Here is an 11,304-nt window from a genome sequence, read left to right as displayed (position 1 = left end):
AAGAGCATTTTCAATTTTTGTCTTTTGGAGCAAAAATTGATATAAGACCTGGTCTTATTTTACTATAGTATAAGATTGGGTCTAATATAATGTAATATAATATAATAATACCCGGTCATATATTAATTTTTCTTCCAAAAGACACATTAGAGCTGATTGTCAAGCTAGGTTGTATTTTCGGGGAAATACAGTATTTCGCTTAGCACGATAATCTCAAGATCCATCCAAGTTATTGCAAATGGCAGTATTTCATATTTTCTTATGGGCAAGTAATATTCCACTGTATATATGTACCACATCTTCTTTATCCAATCATTTATAGAAAGACACTTTGGTTTTTCCCATGTCTTAACCACTGTGAATAAATCTACAATAAACATAGGGGTATGTATATCTTTATTGGTAAATGTTTTCAGATTTTTTTGAATAGATACCCAGAAGAGGAATTGCTGGGTCATATGGTAATTCTATTCTTCATTTTTTGAGGAACCATCATACTCTTTTCCATAGTGGCTGTACCAATTGACATTCCCACCAACAGTGTATGAGGGTTCCTTTTTCTCCACAATCTTTCCAACACTTGTTATTACTTGTCATGTTGATGACAGTCATTCTAACAGGTGTAAGGTAGTATCTCTTTGTGGTTTTGATTGACATTTCTCTAATAGCTAGTAAAGTTGAGCATTTTTTCATATATCTGTTGGCCATTTGCATGTCTTCTTGGGAGAAGTGTTCAGGTCCTTTGCCCATTTTTTAATTAGATTGTTTATTTTGTTGTTGTTAAGGTTTACAAGTTCTTATATATTTTTAATATTAGTCCCTTATCGGAGGCATTGTTTGGAAATATCTTCTCCTATTTGGTTGGTTGTCTCTTTGTTTTATTGATGTCTTCTTTTGCTGTACAGAAGTTTTTAGTTTGATATAATACTATTCATTGACTTTTGCTTTTACTTCCCTTGCCCTTGAGGTCAAGTTCATAATATCCTTTCTGAACCCAAGTTCCATAAGTTTAGTGCCTGTGCCTTCTTCTATGCAATTTATTGTTTCAAGTCTATGTTTAGGTCTTTGATCCATATTGAGTTAATTTTGGTATACGGTGACAGATAGCAATCTAGTTTCATTCTTTGGCACTTGGCTTTCCAATTTTCCCAGCACCATTTATTGAAGAGGCTTTCTTTTCTCCATTGTATGTTTTTGTCTCCTTTATTGAAAATTATCTGCACAAATATATGTGGGTTTATTTTTGGATTCTCTATTCTATTCCATTGGTCTGTGTATATGTTTTTCTGTTGATATCATGCTGTTTTGATTATTGTCGCTTTGTAGTATAAATTGAAGTACAGGTGTGTGATACATCCAGCCTTGTTCTTTTTTCTTTGGATTGCTTTGGCTATTTGGGGTCTTTTGTGATTCCATACAAATCTGATGATTTTTTGTTCGATTTCTTAAAAAAAAATGCCATTGGGATTTTGATGGGGATTGCATTAAATCTGTTTATTGCTTAGGGTAATACGGCCATTTTAACTATGCTGATTCTTCCAATCCTTGAACACGGAATATCTTTTAATTTTTTTTGTGTTTTTTTTCAATTTCTTTTAATAATGTCGTATATCTTTCAGTGTATAGATCCTTCATATCCTTTGTTAAGTGTATTCCTAGATATTTTATTCTTTTTGTTGCAATTGCAAAAGGAATTGTTTTTCTCATTTCTTTTTCTGAAATTTCATTGTTAGTATATAGGAGTGAGATGGATTTTTGTACTTTGTACGCTTTGTACGCTTTGTTAATATTGTATCCTGCAACTTTACTGTATTTTTTTTATTGTTTCTAATAGTTTCTTTGGTGGAATCTTTAGTGTTTTCTATATAGAGAATCAGGCCATCTGCAAAAAGTGAAAATTTAACTTCTTTATTCGAAATTTGGATGCCTTTTATTTCTTTCTTTTGCCTGATTGCTTTGTCTAGGACTTCCAATATTATGTTGAATATCAGTGGTGACAGGGAGCTTTCCTGTCTTGTTCCCAATCTTAGAGGAAAAGCTTTCAGTTTTTCACCTATGATATTAGCTGAGGGTTTGCCATATATAGCCTTTCCTTCCAAATACATTTTATTGTTTAATCATAAAGGGATGTTGTATCATGTCAAATACTTTTTTCTGCATCTGTTGACATAATCATATGATTGTTATCCTTTATTTTGTTTATGTGGTATATCACATTGAATGATTTGTGTATTGAAACATCCTTGTGCCCCTGGAATGAAACCCCCTTGATCGTGATGTGTAATCTTTTTAATGCATTGTTGTATCTGATATGCTAGAATTTTGTTCAGAATTTTTGCATTGGTATTCGTCAAGGACATTGGTCTGTAGTTTTCTTTTTTTGTGTTATCCTTACCAGGTTTTGGTATCAGGGTGATGTTTGCCTCATAAAATGAGTTAGGAAGTATTGCCTCTTCTTCAATTTTTTGGAAGAGTTAGAGGATGACAGGTATTAAATCATCTTTGAATGTTTCGTAGAATTCACTAGTAAAGCCATCTGGTCCTGGACTTTTGCTTTTGGGGAGGTTTTGGATGATTGTTTCAATTTCCTTACTGTTGATCGGTCTGTTTAGATTTTCCAGTTCTTCATGATTTAGTTTAGGAAGGTTATACCTTTCTAAGAACTTGCCAATTTCTTCTAGTTATTGATCTTGGTAGCATATAGTCCTTCATAGTATTCTTATATGATCCTTTCTATTTCTGCAGTATCCTTTGTAACATCTCTTTCATTTCTGTTTTTGTTTACTTGCGTCTTTTCTCTTTTTATCTTAGTGAGTCTAGCCAAGGGTTTGTAAATTTTATTAATCTTTTCAAAGAAACAGCTCTTTGTTGCATTAATTTTTTCTATTGTCTTTTTGTTCTCTATTTCATGTATTTCTGGTCTGATTTTTATTATTTCCTCCCTTCTCCTGACTTTGGGTTTAATATTTGTTCTTCTTTTTCTAGTTCTTTAAGATGTAATGTTAGGTTGTTTATTTGGGATTTTTCCTTCACTGTGCCCCAATAATTGTGATATGATATATTTTCATTCTTATTTGTTTCTATGTGTCTTTCGATCTCTCCTTTTATTTCTTCTTTGAACCAGTCATTCTTTAATAACATGTTGTTTAATTTCCACATATTGGTGTTTTTTTCTGCTTTCTTTCTGCAGTTGATATCCAATTTCAAAGCATTGTATTAGAAGAATATTAGTATGATTTCAGTCTTCTTAAATTTGCTCAAGTGAGTTTTATGTCCCAACATATGGTCTATCTTTGAGAATGATCCATGTACACTAAAAAAGAATGTATAGTCTGGTGTTTTAGGATGAAATGCTCTGTAAATATCAGTTATGTCCGCTTTGTCTAATGTGTCATTTAAGGCTGTTATTTCCTTATTGATTTTCTGTTAAGATGATCTATCCATAGCTATCAATGGTGTATTTTTGTCCCTACCATAACTGTGTTTTTGTCAGTTTCTCCCTTTAGTTCTTTCAGTACTTGTTTTACATAATTTGGTGCTTCCTAATTGGGAACATATATATTGATAAGTGTTATGTCTTCTTGTTGTATTGTTCCCTTTATCATTATGATATGTCCATCTTTATCTCGTTACCTTTTTTATCCTGCAGTCTGTTTCATCTAAGTATGGCTACACCTGGTTTTCTCTGGATGCCATTCGTTTGGAGTATCGTTTTCCACCCTTTCACTTTGAGTCTATGTTTGTCCTTATAGCTGTAATGTGCCTCTTGGAGACAGCATATGGTTGGGTTTTGTTTTTTGATTCAATCTGGTACTCTGTGCCTTTTTATTGGTGAGTTCAGTCCATTTATTTTTAGGGTCATTATTAATATATGAGGTTTCCTATAACTATTTTATTTTTTGTTTTCTAGTAGTTCATTGTCTTCGTTGTTTTTCTTTCCTTTTTGTTTCTGTCTGTTATTTTAGTTTGGTGGTATTCTAAGATTTTTTTCCTTTTCTTATGTTATGTGTCTCATTTCTTGATTTTTTTGAGTGGTTACCGTTAAGTTTATATAAAATAAAATTTCATATATACAGTAGTCCTTTTTCTTCAGCATCCATCTTATCTCCATTCCCATTTTCAAATTGAGACCTTTACTCCCTCTTCTTTCTTGGTTTTGTTGTCACAAATTATCCCTACTTATGGTGTGAGTTGATTTCTGAGTTGCAGTGGCAAACTGTCTTTTTCTTTCTTTTTTTTTCTCTTTACTCTTTATGTTATGTTTAAGTGTATAGTGCCCCATTCTGTGTCAGGGTTGTCATTTCCTGCTTCTGTCTGTCTGTTTGTACTCTTGCTCATAGTTTTGTATACTTTTGTCTTTTGTTTCAGATTGAATAGCCTCCTTCAGTATTTCCTGTAATGTAGAATATTTTGGTGGAAAAATCCCACAGCTTCTGTATATTTGAAAAGGTCTTTATTTCTCCTTCATATCTAAAGGATATCTTTGCAGGGTATATTATTCTTGTCTGGTAGTTTGTCTCTTTCAATAGTTTGAATATTTGATTCCACTCCCTCCTGGCTTGTAGGGTTTCTGCTAAAAATTCTGATGATAACTTAATGCACTTTCCTTTTTATGTTGCCATCTTCTTTTCCCTGGCTGCCTTGAAAATTCTTTCTTTGTCATTAATTTTGACAGCTTCAATATAATGTGCCTTAGAGATGGCCTGTTATGACTGAGGTAATTAGGTGTTCTGTTTGCTTCTTGGATGTGAGGATCCAGTTCTTTCCCATAGGTTTGGGAAGTTCTCATTGACTATTTGTTTGAATAGACGCTCTGTGCTCTTCTCTCTCTGTCTTCTTTTTCTAGTATACCCATTATGCTTATATTGCTCTTTCTGATGGAGTCAGATAGTTTTGTAGTTTTTTTTTTCATGTATTTTAACTTTCAAGTCTCTCTTTTCTCCCATCTGCATCATTTCCAGATTTCTATCTTGAATATCACTAATTCTTTCCTCCATCTCATCAGTTCTATTTGCTAAGCTTGCTATTTCATTTTTCATCTCTTTTATTGAGTTCTTCAGCTCCAGAATTTTTATTAGGTTCTTTTTAAAAATTCCAATCTCTTTGGTAAAATGTTGACTCTGTTCATTGATTTTATTTCTGAGTTCATTAAACTGACTATCTGAGTTTCCTTGCATCTTGTTGAAGTTTTTAAGAACTACAATCTTGAATTCTCTGTCATTTAAGTTACATATTTCCATGTTCTTAAGTATATTTTCTGGAGTTTTTTTCTTTTTCTTTCTGAGTTGCCTTATCATCTTCATTATTCATGGCAATTAATGGATTATTTCTCTTTCTGGACATCTACAAGAATGAATTTTGCAGCAGGTTGATATGAAGAGGTCTTTCTTTGCTTTGTAGTAGGTAGCACTGAAGCATTTTATTTTCTGTTGAGCTATTCTGGCTTCTCACACAGTGGGAGGTTTCCTAGGGAGGTGGACTCCTTCTCTGTGACTAGGTTGCCTCCATCTCAGAGCACTACCCCCGTGGGTGGATGTGGTAGGCAATGAGGTTTTGAGCCTCTGAAATCCCAGTGCTGTCCCTGCAGCCAGATTCTGAGCTGTGTGCCTCAGCAGCCCTGGGTGCCCTGCTGTGATCAGCTGTGAAAGGTGCAGGTGGGGTGAGCTGGGAGAAGTGGCTGGTGTGTTTTAGATTTGTTCTCTTCTGAGTAATGGCAACCGCCAGACCACAGTTGCCTTGCCCCTATAGCTCATTCCTTGTCACTCGAATTATCTGCACTACATGTCTGCCATTCAGGAACTCTCTCATCAGTTCTCAGGGCTGTAGATATCATGCTCTTTAACCCAAAACTGCTACTGATTCTTATGGCACCCACTGCTAACACTGGGAGCTTGTAGGGGAGGTGAGCTCTGGGAGGGTATGGGGAGGTGGCCAGGCTTTGTGGCTTTTTTTCTGCCTGGCAATGAGGGCTGTTAGACCAGAGCAGTTGCACTTCTGTATTCAGTCTTTGCCCCAAGATCTCTGCCCCAATCACTAGGTTCAGCCATATTATATGCTGATCCCTCAGGCAGGATTGCTGGGACCATAGACAGTGCACCTGCAGTCTCAATCCTCCCTTCTCCCAGGACCACAATGAACTCTGTGCCCCATCTCTGCATCTCTGCACTTCTCCCTTCCCTCCTCCCTTGTTTGCTCTGATTCACCCACCTTCACATGTTTCCATGCATGGATCTTTCAGACGTATTTGTGTGTTGCATAGGGAATCCTTTGTTGAATTATAGCTGTTCAAATTGTTGTAACTTTAAGGGGAGTGATCAAGGAGCATCCCTCATGCTGCCATTTTTCTGATGTCCTTAAACAATTTTAATGAAAGGAAAGGATCAACTAAAAGTTGGTTGGATAGCTCTTCAGGTGTTCTGTGAGAGAACTTGCATTCTGGTATAGTGAAATGAATCAACAGATTCTGTCCCTTGAAATGTCACCTAACAGCACTATAGCGACTTGACTATTTTGTGAAATGGTGAACTAATTTTCTTATAAAAGAGGCAAGGGCATCTGAAGTCACCTATGCTAACCTACTCCTTTTTAGGTGAGACCTATGAAAATTAAGTGACTTGCCTAATATAACAAGATAAATAGTTCATAGCAGAGCTTGCCTAAAATTTGCCTTCTCATCAGTTTCTTCTACTGCATCTACATTAGCTAATGCTATGACCATTCACCTAGATGTAATCATGAACTCCATCCTCCTTATCCATTGGGAGGTCAAGTCTATTAATTCTATCTCAGAAGTATCTTCTGAACTGGTCACATCTTTTCCATTATTATTGCTTCCATCTTCTCCTAAACCTTTGTCATCTGTCACCTAAATTCTGAATGGTTTCCTTGCCACAGATTTCTCTCCTCTCTAATCCAACTTCCTATGTCATGTAGTTTCCAAAGAGAAAATTATAATCATTCTTGTTTTGTAAGTAAAGACATCCAAATCCCTTACTATGACATTCCAAATCCAATCAGTCCGCATCCAGAATACCTATCCATCTTTATTTTTTTCACCATATTTCTTATCCACTCCTCACACCATGCCTTTTTATGTCTCTATATCATTACAGTTAAATTTGGATATATGGGACAAGAAATAATGTTATAAGTGGCTTACACAGATATAAATTTAATTTCTCTAATATAAAAGAAGTAGAGAGATATGTAGTCCTAGGATGGTGTGGCAGTTTTACAGTTGTCTGAGCCCCAGACTCCTATCTTTCTGTTTTACCATTGTCAGTACATGGCTTCCATACTTCTTAAGTACAACTCATAACTTAATGTGGCCTCTAGAGTTTTAACTATCACATTTGAGTTCCAGGCTGACATCAGGAGGAAAAAGAAAAAAAAAATATTAATTCCTTTTCCTTTAAGGAAATTTCCTGGAAGTCTCATATCACCTACTCATATCTTGTTATATAGACCTTGGTCACATTGGCATGCAGAGCTGCTTGTGAAGCTGCAAAATGTAGATTTGGGGCTGGCCATGTTGCCAATCCCCCCACTTCCCAAAATATAAGGTTTCTGGTAGAAAGGAAAAGTTAACTCACAGCTTTAAAAGCCAGTTAAAATGTTTCCCTCCCCTTGCCTGACTTCCCTATGCAGAGGAGGTTTTTCCTCCTGTGCTTACTGATCATTGGGTATGTATTTCATAATACATATGAAAGGAAACCTTTATAAGTAGAGATCATGGTTCACTCAACTTTTTATCTTGGCTTCTAGCCCAGAGTAAGCGCCTGATAAATGTTTGTTGAATAAGTGCGTGAATGCATACATTAATAAATCATGATTTGAGGTCGTTGAGTGAATGACATTTTATGATGATGATAAGATTTGGGCTCTATTTTTGTTTCTATGATGAAGACCTGAAGCTGGTGAAACCCTACAGTCAGGGCCTCTACCTAGGGTGATACTGGTTGTTCCCTGCATTAACCAAACCAAAGGGATGACTGAGGTCTGAAATCCAATCCTTGCTTCCTTCCCACAGGTCAGGTGCTCTGGAGAGGCACTGAATCAGCCTGGAGGGACACTTTTTCTATTTGCCCAAAGTCACTATATGGGCTCACACCAGGCTGCCCAAGGGAGTGTCTAAGAGGCTCTGGCAGCTTTTAACCAGAGCCTGGTGGTCCACCTGCCCCTTCTCTGGGCTACAGATCTGCATGAAAGCACAGGGAAGGGACAGTATGCTGATCTTCAGAGGCAGAAGACTAAGTATCTCATTGCCCTCTTTCTTTTTCTCTTGCCCTCACTGGAACATCTTTTTATTTACATTTCAACTTCCAGAACACAGGCACTTCCATCATTAAAGAACTGGGGATTATAACCTCCATTTGGGGAACGAGAAATTTAAGTCAAAAGGGAAAGCAGGTGAAGACATGTGGAGTAACTGGACTGAGGCTGCAAATGGTTCCTTATGGAACTGATTTCTTAACTCAGAGGCATGAAGGGCATCTGAGAACCTGGAGACTGAGAGGGAAGTGCCAAGAGAGGCACGTTCCACACAGTGTGCACATTGTGCAGCCTGTAGTCTTAGGAGAAAAAAGGGCTTCTGCGTTCTCTGTGCCTGCTTCTCTTGCATTCACAACACTGCGAGTCACGACTGTGTTGGTGCGCTTGTGGAATCCTATGGGCTACTGGCCTCCAGAAAGCTGTCACCTCCAATAAGGTTACCATATGTATCCTATGAGCTGTGATGCTTGGGTTTGCTTTTTCATCAACACCTGAAGCAGGCCTTGCTAGGTTCGTCCCTGGACACTACACATTGTAAAATGTGAGGATTAGTTATTTTATTATCAACACCTTCCTCTCCAGGCGGCGGACCAATTTCCTTTTCTCCAGATGGCTCTCACAGGCCAGCCAAAGAAGGCAATGCTGGCCATCTGCTTCCTGTTGCCTTTTCAAGCTGGTTATCCATTCAGCAAGACTCACACAGCCCAAGACACCAGCTGTCAGTCTCGTCTGCCCCTGCTGGCCTTGCACCTTGCCACACTAGGCGTGATAGGGCAGGGGCCATGCTGAAAGCAGTGTTTGCTTGACACTCATTAGGCAGAAAGCTTCCTCCAAATCTATACCAGCCAGCTTCCCCGATGACAAACATTAGAAGATGCCTGCCCAGGGACTTCCTCTGACAGTGATGCCTCCTCTGACTTAATATGGGATTAAGGGGATGACTTTGGGTAAGGAAAAGGTAGTGTTTGTGGTCAACAGAAATAATTCTGAATCCCATGTAAGTAAAACAATTCAATCATAATTGCCAATTTACACTCCCATTTTTGTTTTGTTTTCTAATTAGATGTTTATTTATTTACAATGGCAAAATAACTATTTACGCATTATAGAAAACTTGCAAAGTATAGCTGAAGGTTTTAAAAAGCACCTATAATTCCATGAACCATAGAGATAACTACTACTTAATTTGCTGAATTCCATTGTTTTTATTTCCTCCTAGCAAAGTTGGGCTCACAATATATATATAATTTTATTTTAAATTTTAGTTTTGTTAATGTTACAACATAAAAATTTTTAAGTTTTACCAATAACAATATTTTTTTATAAAAATATTTTTGCTGACTAATACTACAATGCATGGTAACATCTAATTCACTTAACCATTTCCAAGTTGCTGGACATTAAGGATTTTTCCAACTTTATACTATTTTAAATAATTCTATAATGAACATCTTTGTATGTAAAACTTATTTCTGTATTTTAGATTGTGTCCTTAAAATCATTTCCTTGAAATAGAGTGACTGTACTAATTTTAATGAAAATTTGCTTAAAAAATATATTAAGAGTGCCAGTTTCATAGTTTCTTCCATAGTTTCTTCATAGTTTCTTTCTTTCTTTTTGAAACTTCAGCTAATTTGGTGCATTTTCCCATCTCAAAAACCGTAAGTATTAAAGGGTAGGTATAGATAGATGCACTAAACCCATTACCCTGCACCAGACCTTCATCTTGCCAAGTTCCAAGTAATGGATCTGAGCACTGATTCAGAAGAGGGAATGCATTGTGAATCACTGTGCCTGAAAGGGATCTGCTGTTCTCAGAATCCCAGTGCGGTGCTCCTCTTTGAACATTGCTCTTTCATTGACTCATCTCCATTAGCTGACTCTGTGGCAGTCATTGATAGGCCTGAGTCCTTCCGGAGGCCAGGTGGCCCCACCTACAGGGAACAGCATGAATTCTCTGCAGAGTGGTGAGGCTGTTAGTGCCAAGTTGGGCATGTGGTTGGCTCTCAGCATAGAGGTTCAGCCCAAGAACTGGAGTCCTTCTAGGAGGCCAGGATGCTTCAGAGGCACTAGGGTAAGAGGCCAGCTCACCTGGCCTTTTCTCTGGACTGGAGTCAATGGCATGTAATGCCCAATGGGTGGTGATGTATAATCGTGTTATCTTATTGTTATATCATTCATCATAGCCCCAGTTCCGTTTCTTAAGCTATATCATTGCTGAGCCTTTTAAGTCTCCAATTAATTAGAGCAGCTTTTCCACCACTTCTTTCCTCCTCTCATATAAACTAATGTTTTTCTATCTTCCCTGAGCACCATCAATCGCACTCCCTCAAGTAATGTATCTCATTATTCTGGACTGTATTTGTGTCTCTCTTTTCTACATATGCATAGTTTTAAAAAGTTATAATTGATGCCAAATATTTTTGCATTTGATCACCTAACATTTTATATTTTCTTTTAATTTGTCTACATGGGCAAATTCTGTGACTTCAACAATATCACAGAGTTTTTTAGAAGAGAGATCTGGGTCTTTGTTTTATATCCCTAGTTTATATATTTCCGTAGAGCAACTTATATTGCAAACTATCTACTTGATATCATTCCATGGACACCACACAACTTGTCATACTCAAACTTGAGCTTGTAACTGTATTTCCTATCAGGACTAACATCTTTATTACTTCCCTACCTCTCACCCCAATCACTCATCCAAAATTTATATACCTCAAATCTATCCCCTTGTGTCTACTCCCACTGGAAATCTAACTGGTCTACCCACATAACATCTTGGATCTCATCCAATTCCTTTTTCCATACTACAACCAAAGTGATCTTTTCAAAATCTAAGTTGGATAATGTCACTCCTACACAGCCTATTTTAAACCTGAAATAGCTTCCTTTCATTTTTTTTTTAAATTAGAGTTTATTGTGGTGACAGTTTTTAGTAAAGTTACATAGATTTCAGGTGTACAATTCTGTAATACATGATCTGTATCTCACATTATGTGTTCACCATCCAGAGTCAGTTCTCCT

The sequence above is a fragment of the Rhinolophus ferrumequinum genome, chromosome 2 (genome assembly GCF_004115265.2).
Source record: "Rhinolophus ferrumequinum isolate MPI-CBG mRhiFer1 chromosome 2, mRhiFer1_v1.p, whole genome shotgun sequence".
Taxonomy (NCBI): Eukaryota; Metazoa; Chordata; class Mammalia; order Chiroptera; family Rhinolophidae; genus Rhinolophus; species Rhinolophus ferrumequinum.
The sequence above is the reverse complement of the archived record's forward strand: the minus strand, read 5'-3'. Positions refer to the sequence as shown.